Here is a 14,443-nt window from a genome sequence, read left to right as displayed (position 1 = left end):
ACCCATACCGAAAACCACCCAATGGGGCTCATGGCAGAATAGCATGATCATAAATTATTGCTGTGTCCATTTCAATTTTGAAGACAAATTTTTTGTCCAATTAAATGAATTCTTATGATTTTCTAAAAGGCAGGTAGGAAAGCTTCTGTTTGTCTTCCCACACAAAATATAAGGCAGGAAATTCATATCTATTTTTTAAATCTAGCTTCATTTAGTAGATGGATACTGGTAGTCTTTTATCAAGACACAACCACTTAGGTAAATGATTATTTTAAAAATAATTGTGTACAAATTCCTAAATACTCTTATTCTGTTTCTCAGAATTTTCTATCATGATTTAAAGACTCAAAATCTGTTTTCCCAAAATAAAAACAATACACTTTATGATTTTTGTATCAGTAATGAATTAAATGATGCACAAATCTAAGTTGCTAAACTCCTCAGCATAAATATTTCTAGGTCTTCTTGATAAATGTTAAATAATACCAGCTTACTCAGCAAACTGGCATTCACCTCTTATCAAGAGAAGACTTGTTCTGACAAACTTAAATCATCAGACACAGAATCTATTTCTGGGGCCATACAGGCCCATAGGATCAGAAGCAAACCTCTGAATTGATATTCTATCTGTAAAATGGAGCTTAAAAATGTCTTTCCATACTTATCTCATGTTGTTGGCTAATGTATGCATGTTTTTAAGAAACTTAGTCTTATTCTAAAAATACTCAAAAGCAATCATGGCTGACCATGAATCTTTACCCAAACTCAACCCTGGACTGAACCTGTCTGAGACCCTTCGAGGGAGGCATGTTCCTTAACTCTAAATTACTCACCATATAACACTCTTGCATCTTTTATAAGTCTAAGGAGACTAGAAAGAAAATCTACCCAAATACCCCTAATCCTAAAAACACTTGTTCTCCTAAGCTTCCAGAAAGGGGTAGAATCAAAAAGGGGTAGAAAAACATTCAATAACAAAGGAGGAAAACCACTGACATTTTAATGGACAATGTGTTTGTCAAACAGAAGCCTCAACAAAATCCAAAGCCTGTCACTATGTGTGGCACTGGTTTGCATCTTCTTTAAGAGACTATTTTATTGCAGTACCTGGTTGGCTCTGTCTGTTAAGCATCGAACTCTTGATTCCGGCTCAGGTCATGATTTCATCCTTCCTGAGATGGGGGTTCCCTGCTAGTAGGGCTGAGCCTGCTTGGGATTCTCTCTCCCCTTTCTCTCTACCCTTCTCCCCCTCCCCACTGCTCACAAGGGTTCATGTACACATGCTATCTCTCTCTCTCTCAAAAATAATAAAATAAATAATAAAATTTAAAAATAAACATTTTTTAAAAGAGAGGGAGACATTTATTCATCCTGCACAGAAATATTTCTCTATAATCCTGGGACTTCAGAACTATGGGTCTCAAAAGAGCTATCAAAGCTATCTTTTTGAAGTTTATTTATTTATTTTTGAGAGAGGGTGTGAGAGAATGCACACACACACAGATGGAGAGGGGCAGAGAAAGAGTGGGAGAGAGTCCTAAGCAGGCTCCTCCTTGCTGTCAGCACAGAGATTCACAGAGGGCTCAAACTCACCAACTATGAGATCATGACCAGAGCTGAGATCAAGAGTTGAATGCTCAACCAGCTGAGCCACCCAGGCATCCCTAAAAACTATTAGATTTTTTATGTAACAAAATGACTCTTCTAGAAGGGGGACAAAGTGGGGAGGGAGACAAAGATTAAGGCAGAAAAATAAGGCTGGTTTTGGAATAATGAATAAATAAGGGCCTGATGGAGTAGTACACATTTAATAACATTTGATTCCTTGATAACAATAGATATTGAATCTATTAATGTACTAAATATATTAATATATAAACATATATTTAAAAAGTAGAGAAATGTAAAGAATTTGGAGGTTAGTTCAATGAAAGGATGTGACATTGGAAATCAGTGGGTAAAATATTTTCTTCTATATGTACCCCCAGTGAAAAGATATGGGAACTGTGAGAAAAAGGATAGGAAAAAGCCAAGGACATCTGCTTACATAATAAACTAAGCTCAAATTCACTCAAAAGACCAGCCACCAGCAGACCTTTACTCAGTTCACCAATCCATTTACAAGAAACATTATTGGTAATGCTGGGCACTGAAAAGGATTACTGGTCTCAAACAAATTTGGATTCCAGTAGGGGGAGACAAACATGTAAACTAAAGAAGGCAATGCGTAGTATAGGTGCTATAATAAATAAAATTGCAGCATACAGTATGGTCTAAAAGAAGAAGTAGCCAGTTTGATGTGGGACAAGAGTCAAGAACGTGTTAGTGAAGGAAATGCACAAGCCCTGCTAAGTATAGCGCTGCAAAATCAAACTTAGAAATGTGATATTTGATAACAGAACAAGTTCAAAACAATGTTTGCATAGACCTCTAATAGAGATGATTTTATCAATAAAAATTTATCAATAATCTCTATTAGAGTAACTTATGTAGTATTTTTTTGACCTTGGAACATAAATTATTTAGGTATAGATAACCTTCTTTTTGATAAACAATAAAGTTGTTATAGTTACACAAAATGAAAAACGTTTGATTAAAGTTTTATTCCAATAGATTCTACCAGAAACAGCAAGGAACAGGAAGCTAAATATATCTTTTTTTCTCCTTTTATAGTTGACGGAAAGTTAGTATGTTCAATCTTGATATCTGAATGTTACGGATATATCATGGAAGTTAGGAAGCCCTTCTTGGTAATGCTATTCACTTCCAGTTAATGAATAATCAGTGATGGGCATAGCAGTGACCAGGTCAATTCTAGTCTTCCACTACCACATTCGTATGATTTTTAGCCATTCATTTCATTTTTAAGATCTCTAGGTACACCACGAAGGCAAGCTCAGATTCCAAATTAGTGACTATGTAATATTTGAGGCTTTGAAAACTTTATGCTGTTACAGGATACAAATGGGGTGAGTAACTCAGAATCCAAATTTCCATTCTTCTGATTCTCTTCAGTCTATAGCCTAGGCTGTCTTTCTTGCTTCTGTGTTTATGATTTCTATTGCTTTTGTCTTCTCATGACAAATCATCCTGATAGAGAATAGGATGCAGGGTCAGAAACATTGAAGGTATTTAGTTGTTGGGGAGAATTTTATGAACCAGTACAATAAAGATGCAGAAATCAAGATTTTGTGGAAATAGGAAAATATTTATGAAATATAGAATCTGCAGTACACATGAACAGTTTTGTTTCTGTATATAGAGTATAAACTCCTGCTGGGAAATAGTTAAATCCTAGGATTTCAAAAAAATACATTATGAAAAAATTCAAATAAAAATGCAAAAATGCAAAAGAGGGATCCCATGTATCCATCAACCAGCTTCAACAGATATAAACTCATTTCCAATCTTGTTTCATCTCTACCACCCTCACCCACTACACTGCTTTCCATGTAATTCTGAAGGAAGTTCAGATCAGATTTTTTGATTCTCCCCAAACATCTACAATGTTTCTTTGTCGACAGAAGGGATCATATAAATTAGCTAGCTAATTGATTTATTCTCTTATATCTACCTTTTTACTCACAGTGACATTTATCTGTCAAGTCGCTAAGAAAGAAATTGAAAACAGACATTCCTCCCCATCATTTTTGAGCTTGAATCCAATTTTTCGTCTGAGTACCCTTGTGCTATAGTGATAGGTGTTATTAAAAAAAGGCACAGATAAACAATAAAACTGTAACATTTTTCAAAAATCGTTGAACCACAGTCATTTCCTTTTTGCCCCCATTTTAATGGTATGCAGTACACCTGTTGACTCAGAGTGAGATTGCTTTTTAAATTATGAGGTGGTCTCAGTTTACTCATTTACATCCATCTCCAAATGCAATGTACTACAAGGTACAACATGAAATTGCCAACTGGGTCATAAGAATGTGATGACTGATGGAACAAAAGCTGGTAAGAATTCATGAAAGTGAGCAATGACAGGCTGATGTGTTTCTTAATGTGAGATTTCTCATAGGGAAACTTCATTATTCCATAAAATCATGGTATTTATCATGAAAAACAAAAATCATATGAATATAAAACTTAACTTCTTAGTGAAACCCATAACAGGTCTTTGTGACTATTCCCTAAAGTCATTCTCCTTCCCTGAGTTATCAAACATTCTCCAAAGGTAATAACCTCTTCCATTAGAGATTATTCAATCCTCCCAACCACTTACTATTCCAGAACAACTCCCAGCCTAAAAGTGATGAATGGATGTTTAGAGGGTTTTATAGAAAATATAACACCTTTCCCATATCACTGATCACTGAGGGAGTGTGTGGAGGGTGGGAGGGCAGAACTGTGTGCATCTATTTGAGTCTGCATCTTTTCCAACAGAAAGAATAAAATTTTACCTGATGCTATGCCAGAATAGTATACTTGCATATGCATGTACATTAAATTTGTAGGTGTGCTTTGCTATATTGGAAAACATATTCAAATAATAAATCTCAATAAATGAAAATGACTTTCTTTTTCTACAGTATATAAAAATGCCAGGGCAATCTGCTTTCCATGTTCAGACACCAAAGAGCTAAACATTGACTGATATCCAACTTTATGAGACACATAAAAATGAAATAAAAATGGGTGAGAAGATAAACATTTAAAGAGATAAACACTGTCAAACAGAAATGATTACAAAGTTTGTAACAATCTGCAGTTTTCATTGTTTTCTGTTTATCTAGCTTTCCATACTATGAATTTTGTTCGCTCATTTCCCTTCTTTTAATAATACATGTTCCCATAATCATTGACATTAAAGTAAAGTATGTGAAACAGGACTCAGTTTATATTTATTGGGAGAAATATCAGTAACTTGAAAATGCAAAAATTTTCTTATATACTTGAATGTTTCATCTAGCTACTTCCATTTAATAGTCTGGAAAATTGAGCTCCTTTTTCACAGAGGTACTGTCTGTTTATTTTTACTATATGAAACACCACATTCAACCTTTTTTGACCTACTGTAACAGCAATTTCATATTATTTAACCTAATAACATTTCAAATGTCAAAAGGTCTACAGATTGCCATTGCACTTGAGCATAGATGTGGTTATTTCTTGGCGAAATTCCCAGAGAAAAATGGAAGTATTTCCATTGGGGCACACATGACTTATTTGAAATTTTATGTTTTTTAAAATCATATTAATAATGTAAGATAAATTTATATTATTTTTAAGTCTGGCTGGTCATTGTCTCTGTCAGTGGCCTAATGTAGCCCCTGGAAGAAACTATATCTCCTACCAAATAGTGCAATATGCCCAGTGGTTCCTTCTGCAAAATGATGACACCTAATGTGTGTGAGAACATAGAGTATCACCAGAAAATCCAGTAAAACCATCAGCTAGAAAATATTTTGTAGACAATATGTTGCTTAGTTACTAACAAATTAGATGTGCTTATACTGTGATAGTGATGGGGAGGGGGAGAAAGGACATTCTAAAGTGTTAGAGGTAGAAAGGCCAGCTTAAATGGGACACTGATACTAAGCCAAGTAATGTAAGGATAGTATTCAATTTAGCAGGAAAGGATTTCCATTACAATCTAAAAATTTGAGATTTATTTATGTCCACAAAAAGCTGAAAAAGTGACTCAAACACTTTCAGAGTATAGAATTATTCCTTCTCTGAGAAAATACTACATCTTTGCTATTCCTAAAGCTATTGCTCTTAATGGGAACTTGGTTTCTGAGTTGCCCTCTCAATTTGGGGGTTAGCTCAGTCGGTTTCTATTGTAGAAAAAGTTAAATAAACTCCACAGAGCAGAGTAAACATATTCTCTAGACACTAAGTCACCACTTTACCTCTGTGACTCACCTTCATTAAATAAAGTTAACAGTAAAGAAATGTGGATTATATCACAGGCCACCAAACAAGTGTACAATTATTTTCTCACATAATCTTTTTTTATAATATTGATAATATCAACACAAACAACACCAACAAGTAATAATAGCTGACACTGAGAACTTCTTATATAACAGTAACTCTTCTAAATGTTTTAATTGTATTAAGTCAGTTAATCTTCTTAACAATCTTATTGGCCTAAATACAATTATTAGGCTCATTTCCTAAGTGAGAAAACCAAGGCTCAGGGAGGGATAAAGCAAATTTCCAAAGGGCACAATCTTTGGATCACAAATTCTAATGCTGGAAGGGGCCCATGAAGTAATCAACCAGTTTATCCCTCAATTTGTGTGGTAGGCTAAAAAAAAAAAAAAATGTCCCCTCCTGAGAAAAGAATTTTAAGTTCTAATCTCTGGAATTCATAAATGTTACTTTATTTTTTGCAGATGTGATTATGTCAGGGACCTTGAGATGGAGAAATTATCCTAGATTATTCAGGTGGGCCCTAAATGCCACCTCACACATTCTTATAGAAGAAAGGCAGAGGGAGATTTCACACAAGTGTGTGCATGCGCACACACACACACACACACACACACACACATGACAATGAGAAGACGGCAAAAAGAGATTTGAAGATTCTTGCCCTGAAGACTAGAGTAATGTGATCACAAACCAAGGAATGTTGGCTGAAAGAAGCAAAAAAGAATTCTTCCCTACCACCTCTGACTTGACCAACACCTTGACTTGTGACCCAGTGATACTGATTCTAGGCTCTGGACTCAGAACTGTGAGAGATCAATTTCTTTTGGCTAAAGCCAACCAGTTTGTGTTAATCTGTTATAGAGGCCATTGGAAAGTAATACAGGCTACAGTTTAAAAGAATATCTAAAATAAGTGATCACAAACCAAGGAATGTTAGCTGAAAGAAGCAAAAAAGAATTCTTCCCTACCACCTCTGACTTGACTTATTTTGAAAATAAGTCAAATGTTACTGTTTTCAAAAGTTCTAAAGAAGAGACTTAAAAGTTTTCCTTCAGTAATATGCTACAACATTTGACCATCCTACTCTCAGAAAATAAACCCGTCTAATTTACAAGTCATTCATTTCCTTTTGCTCTGCCTTCTAAAGAAACAGGTAGTTTACTTCTGTCATTTATGATATTCTTCCATACACTAAGTAACTTCATATCACTGTTATATTCCATAGGATAAATAATGCTTATTCATTTAGTCCCTTTTTTTATTATAGGACCAATTTCTGGTGTTACGATTATCTCTTTAGTTTTCCTCCGATATCCCACTGTCGTTGTGAAACTCAGAAGTGATTCCAGAATTCAAATGGATTATTTTCCAAAGCTTAAGTCAAATAGCAAGACATATGGAATGGGATGAGTATGGCTGCATGATTTTACAATTAATAATGGATGGTTAGCTTAAAAACACTAGATTAATTCAATTGAAATCCTCCAACATTAACAGTGATTATTTATTCCATAAACATTCCTGTAAATTCCACAAAGTTGCTTTTAGTCACCCATGTGGATTGTAAAAATTTATTAATTAATATCATCTGTTATTTCTATATTAAGAGTTTAGTCTATAAGTTAGTATTACTAGTTGAAATAACAAATATTTACTTAATAGTGATAGACAAGCATTTTTGCATAACAACAAATTCAGGGATGATCAAGACCTCTAGTTTATCTATAAAATTATAAAAATTATAGGTACACTTACTTGACCTAAACTCTAGCATATTGTATACCTTCCTGACTAATTATTCTAAAACAACAGCTAGATCACTCCATCATAGACTAGCAAGCAGAGGTGAAGTTGTCCACCCCAACCCACCTTTCTTTCTGAGTCAAAATGAAAATAGGGCTCAGCAATCAGAACCTGTTTTACTCAAGCCAGTTGATGTAGCCATAATTAACAATGACAGAAGAGATTTGGGAGCTCATGGTAGAAGGGATGCATTTTCAGGATGCCTGCAAAACTTTTTTAACACATCATCTTCAAAATGAATTCACTTTTTCTACTTTATGTAAACTGTTTTAGTCCAGGGTTTCTAAAACTCAGCACTATTCACAATTTGGGCCAGATAGTTCTTTATTTGGGGGTCAGTCCTGTGCACTATAGGATATTTAGCATCATCCCTAGTCTCTACCTACTGTATGCTAGTTGTAACACCTCACCCAATCCCCCAACCAAAAATGTTTCCAGATATTGTCAAATGTCCCTAGGGAACAAAATCACACCCAGTTGCTGTTTCAGAACAAGCATAAATGCTAGTAAATATAACCAGTTGACTGAAATGAAATAGTTAAGAAACAAAAGTTGAACTACTATGCCTCTTTTACATTGGTCTTGTTTTCAACAAAATCGTAAAGCTGTAAGGCAGGCCCGCAAGGACCCCCTTTCACAGTAAAAGATAGACTTCTTTGAAAGAACAATTGAGAGTCATTCCTAATCAGATAATTTTGTGACTGATCTCAAGGCCAAAGGACAGCTTGTTCATGTTCCATATCTCTCCAATACTTCTTAACTCAGGTTTCTGGGAATGAGGATTTTAAAGCCAATCCTTGATCTACATGGATTACACTGACATTCAGGACAGGTGTTCATCTATTCATATATGTATCTAGAGCATATGGAGGTGATGTTCCTGCATTAGACATTAGCAGTTTCATTAATTTAAGTGGCCAGCAGGCATATTTTTAATTCTCTCAATTATTTAGAAGTGGAGGTAAGGAGAAAAGGACTTAGGAGAAGGCCATCTGAGAGTCTTTTCCCTTGTTTCACCTCAAAATGGAATCTTTGTTCTTTCTATAGCAGATAAAAATAAAACTAAGGGATACGGGTAATACAGCTCTCAACAGTAACAAGCTATCATGACCCATAAGAGAAATAGAAACTTGCACAGATTTTCAGCCCTTTATTTTCAAAATAATAGAAAAAATGCATAAGAACCAAAATGTTTTAAATCCATAATGGAATGATTTTTGTCAATGTTTATAGAAATAACACATTCTAAGCTACTAGAACTTTTAGAAATTTCAACTTGCACTGTGATTCCCCTTTGAGTCATGTAAATACTTGATATTTTTAATAATACCAGTGGTTACATGATACTCTCCAGACATCTATTTTATTTGCATTAGGGTCAAAAAATTACAACTCTGCTTTCAGATCTAAATAATCCTCACAACCCCAAAAGATAGTCGATTACAGTCTTCCTCCTATTACCAAGTGAGGGCAAAGCTTAATAGCTGGCTTTCATTTCTAATACCTTCAGCCAGCAATTCATTTCTACTCGTCTTTCAAAGATAATGCATGTATAAACAAATATGGGCAAGTGTTTATTGTTATTTTTAATCAGACATCATTTGTGAGAGAATATGGGCAAAGTTGTTGTAACCCTCCTATTCCTGGCACCACAACCACTCCCTCCCAAGGCAGAGGACGCAAGCCCTGCCCCAGCTCTTGTACCAGCAAGTCAAAGGCTTCTTCTCAGGATCACGTTCACAGTCATGCAAAAATTAGTATAAGAAGCTCTATAGACTGAAAGTAGATGGGGCCAGTTTTGTTGCCAGAGATATACATTTCTGCCCCTCCTTCTGATTAAGTGTTGTGCTCTTTTGACTGAGGAGTTTCAGTGGGTGAGGAAAGCTACCCTTGAATTGTCATATCTTAAGAGGAAGCTGACAGTGCTAATAGTTCAAGCTCAGGTTGATTGATGAGACTGTCCCAGCCTAAAAGGCTGGCAATCTTTGTCATTATCAGGATCATGTAAGGAGATTCACCTGCCAAAATTCTGGTCTCCCTCTACTTTGTCCTACTCTACCCCAAAAGGAAGAGGAGCAGTCCTGTTACTGAAAATAGAAGTCTCATGTGATTTGAGTTTTGTTGACTTTGCAGATCCAAGGACTTTGGCTTGCAAATTGGGAGAGTACTGTCTCAGTTCTTTGTAGTGAGTAAGGTAGCATATGAAAGAACACGGAAGTAATTACAGATTGTATGATGCCTGAAGTTTCTATAGCTTGGGAGGGCCCTCTTTAAGAAAAAGAACATGTAGTTCTAAATACAAAAATTTTTAAAGGCTGAGAGATACCACAAACATCATAAAATCCAGAACAATAGCACAGCATTTTTTATTAGTTAGCTACAGGACACATTTCTTAAATTTTGTGACTACATATTCTTTGATCACCTCTTCATAATACAATATTATATTGTCATACAATTTTATAAAATAAAAAGATAATCGTCTTTTATACAAAATTGCAAACAGCGATAAAATTCCTTATTATTATTAATCACTTAGAAGATTTTCTTTCAACTTTACAATTCATTAAAGTCAACATAAAATTGTAGGAGGTATGTCAACTGTTCTTCCATATGAGAGTTGTATGGCTGGATTTTTTCAATAATGGGTTTCTGATTTTATACCTTTCCAACCTTATTTTTCCTCTACAATTACATCTTTAGTCCTTTGGTCCTGTACTTTGCCATCACAATATCAGTTGATTTGTTACAGAGGGCAATATTCCTAGAAACAATTCCACTTTAGGACAGCTAGGTAGCTAAACCATGCACAGGTGACTGAAAATAACATAAATACATCCCATTAAATCTGAACTAAATGCATTTCTACTAAAAAAGACTGCTGCTTTCCAACATAACTGAACACAAAGGTATGAAAGAATAAAAGTCAGGATGTAAAGAGGTAGTTGATTTAACCACTTTTGGTTAAAACGCCTCACTTATGTAAAGTTTGCAAAAATACAGGACTATATGAACACATTGCAAGTGAAGTGCCTGAGGCTGAGCTTCATTAGCAAACCACAAACTGCCTTGGGGAGAACTGTGAAGGCTGTACCCTCTGTCCACACATTCCCATCCCTCCCTTATTTTTTCCCATATACTGCACAACTCTTTGGCCCACAAGGCAACTGGCAAAAAACTTAGTTATGTAGCTTTCATTAGGGAAATTCTAATACTAGAATGACTCTATTAACTGTAAAAAGAAGATGATCATGATGATTTACGCACACATTCATCAAACACACAGGATCTCAGGAACAGGGTAAAGCAAAGACAGAGATGATGTAGTTGAAGAAATAAGTACACGAAGTCAACTTCATCTTGTACACATTCATTAAGCTACAGGTACTATGTACCTGTATAGTATATTAAATACTGTACTTAGTGTTAGAGATATAAATATGACTGCAATCTGGACCTTGCCCCATGAGGGGTCCTCATTTTATAGACAATGTGTATAATCAGATTCACATTGTGGAATATGTTTTTTTATAAAAAACACATAAAATCATGAGAAAAAACTATGAGAAAAGATAGATAAATATTTAACTCATCTCTTATGGAGGACGGATAATTAAAGTATATAATGGAATAAATCACAAAGGAAAATCTATAGATATTACATTAAAATACAACCCTATTTACAAACAATGATCAACCAAATTAAAGGGCAAAAAATAAACTGGAAAAAAAAGTCCAATATATTTATTGCAAATAGAAGGTAAATATAATTTCTCTATAGAGTTATTTAAATTACTTGAAAAAAGATCTATCAACCCAATAGAAAAATAGGCAAGAGACATGAATAGGCAATATAAGAAAATATATAGCCAAAACCAATATATGAATATATATTCAAAACAAAAATTAAAATACATAAATTAGAGCAGTTCATAATCTTTCACTTATAAAATTACAAATATTATTTGTTTTAAAGACAGAAATTAACCCTGATGAGCATATGTTGGGATCACAACTTTAACATATTATTAAAACAGTGTCAATTAGCAAAAATATTGTGTTAGATTGCATAATGGACCCCAAATATAACTAGGTCAAAAATAAACAAATACCTCAACTTTTAAAACCATTTTAAGAAATAATTAAAAATATTTTTTAATGGAGAAATGCTATCCATAGTAGCATTACTTCTAATGGCAAAATAGTAGATAAAAACGATATGCCCACTACTAGGGAATAACAAGGTAAATTATGATGTATATAAATAAATATTTTACAATCATGGACTTTTTCAGAAATATTCAATATTAAAGCTATACCAGAAGTACAATATGAAGATATTTTAAAATAGATCATAAGAATATATATGTATGAAAAGTTTTACAGAATCAGATTCATCACAGTATCTTTATAGTGATGGAAAATATGGGGAAAACATGAATGTGCAAACAATAAATAAGTTATAGTTCACCACATGATAGGATACTGTGGACCCATACCAGGGAATACAAGTTGTTTGCCTAATACCCATTCTACCCTACTTGTATTTCTTAGTGACATAGCTCCATTTTATTTGAGACTACCTACCAGATAAAATTCTGCATTTACCAACTTACTTTACAGCCAGGTAATCATGTCACTACATCCTAGCCAGTGAGAGAAAAGCAAAATTTATTGGGTGGAGCTTCTGAAAATATTCCCTAAAAGGTTAGATAACTGGTGGGTTTTCTTTTTCACATTCTTCCATTTATGATTCTAATGAGGACATGGTGGCTAGAGTCCTGGCAGCCATCTCAGATTCTGTGACAAACTTGAAGATGGAAAGATACCACATTCTAAGTCTAGTGGAACAGAAATATAAAAATGTCCTGTGTCTTTAATGACCATAGAAATGCCAAACAAGCACTGGATGGATTACTTCTGGTCTTTAATATGAGAGAGATACAAACCCCTCTGGCATTTAAGCCACTGGTTTTTTTGCTGTTATAAACATCCAAACTTAACGAACACAATATTTTTAAATTGTGTTTGACTGTACTGCCAAACTAGGTAAGTCAAGCAAAACCCCCCACTGAAAACAAATAGAAAAGTTAGAAAAACAAATTTTTTAAAGATTTCTTGAAGTTATGAGACCTAAGGAGATAGAAAAAAAAATTATAGGTCAAAGATTTAAAAGAAAATGTCCCAGAGAGGTGTATCTGGCATTTGGAGCCATTTAATTATAAGAGTGTTTGTAGATTCTAGAAAAGCAGCTGAGAGTCTAAGAACCTAAGCAGAGCTTTTGCAAAACTTTTAGGATAGAGAGACAAAAATTAAAATCCAAGACCCCAATGCTTTATACTAAGGCCTCAAAAAGCTGCACCATAACAGAAAGAATAAATTCAAAATGTAACGACTCTCACAGGGAATAAAGACAATAACCCCAAACCCTGATTAGATTAAAATTGTTCCAGATTGTCTGAGCCCTGAGCCATTTGTCAAACAAATGTAAAGCCTTGCTGAGAAAAAGTAACATTATACTACCTTACAAATTATTTAAATATAATGCCTTACACTCAATCAAAAATAAACACACACACACACACACACACACACACACACACACACCCAAAAATGTGATGGGGGCTAGAATGATAGTCAAAGAAACAAATCAGTCAAATATCTAGATGATGTGTTTATCAAAAATAAAAGCTGAATCAAGTATCAATAAAAGACATTAAACATTTGTGAATATGTGTGAGGAAACAGAATGCAAGATTGGAAGGATTTTTTTTAAAAACCTAGAAGTTTTGAATCAAATCAAAATTTCAGGAAGCAAAAATACAATAATCAAAATTAAGAACTAAATAGATAAATGTAAGAAGAACTAAATTGCAGTTGAAGAGAGAATTAGTGAATTCAAGGACAACTGGGTGGAAGGAAAGGGTTCAGAATAAAGCACATAGTTTTAAGAGCATGCAAAATACAAAAGACACTAAGAGAATTAAAAGACTAAGGAGATTTAGATCATTAAGAAGGTCTAACTGTACCCTCAGGACTACTAGAAGAGAAATAAAGAGCTGAGAATATTCCAAAAATGATGAAAATGGCATAGTTTACTAAGTTCATAATTTTTCTCATGTTAACTGGAGAATGCTAAACTTCTTAAATCCCTGGAGTGGTACTTTTTATCTGTTTTAAAAAATTCTTGCCTATTATATCTTCAAACATTGCTTAAGTATCATTCTTTTGCTCCTTTTATTTAGACCCTACTTATACGTTGGAAGTCTCTTAAATTCTTATTCATTCATTTCAATTTCTATCATCTTCCCTTTGAGTTCACTAATCTTATCATCATGTACAACTTAATACTAAGCCATTCCAATGAAATCTTAACAGATACTGTTTTTATTTTTAGATCTATAGTATCCGCTTGGAAAAAAATTTTAATTATATTTATCTGTAGAAACTCTCCATCTTTTCATCAAATTTGTCCATTTTTTTCTATTTTCTATAACAAATTTTTATAGTCATTTCAAAGTCCTTGTCTACTAATTCCAACATCTAGATCATCTGAGGATCTGATATGTATTTCTCTTTGATTGTGGGTTACATTTTTCTCCTTCTTCATGTTGCATATTTATTTTATGTGTGCCAAAAAGGATAATAGAGACTGGACTCAATGTTATTTTCCCTCAGAGGGCATGCCTTTCCTATGTCAGGCAGACAGGGTAACTGGCTTTTTTGAACTAACTAGAACTTGAGCTGGGTAAGT

Source organism: Suricata suricatta, chromosome 9 (assembly GCF_006229205.1).
Source record: "Suricata suricatta isolate VVHF042 chromosome 9, meerkat_22Aug2017_6uvM2_HiC, whole genome shotgun sequence".
Lineage (NCBI taxonomy): Eukaryota > Metazoa > Chordata > Mammalia > Carnivora > Herpestidae > Suricata > Suricata suricatta.
This window is presented reverse-complemented; position numbering follows the sequence as displayed.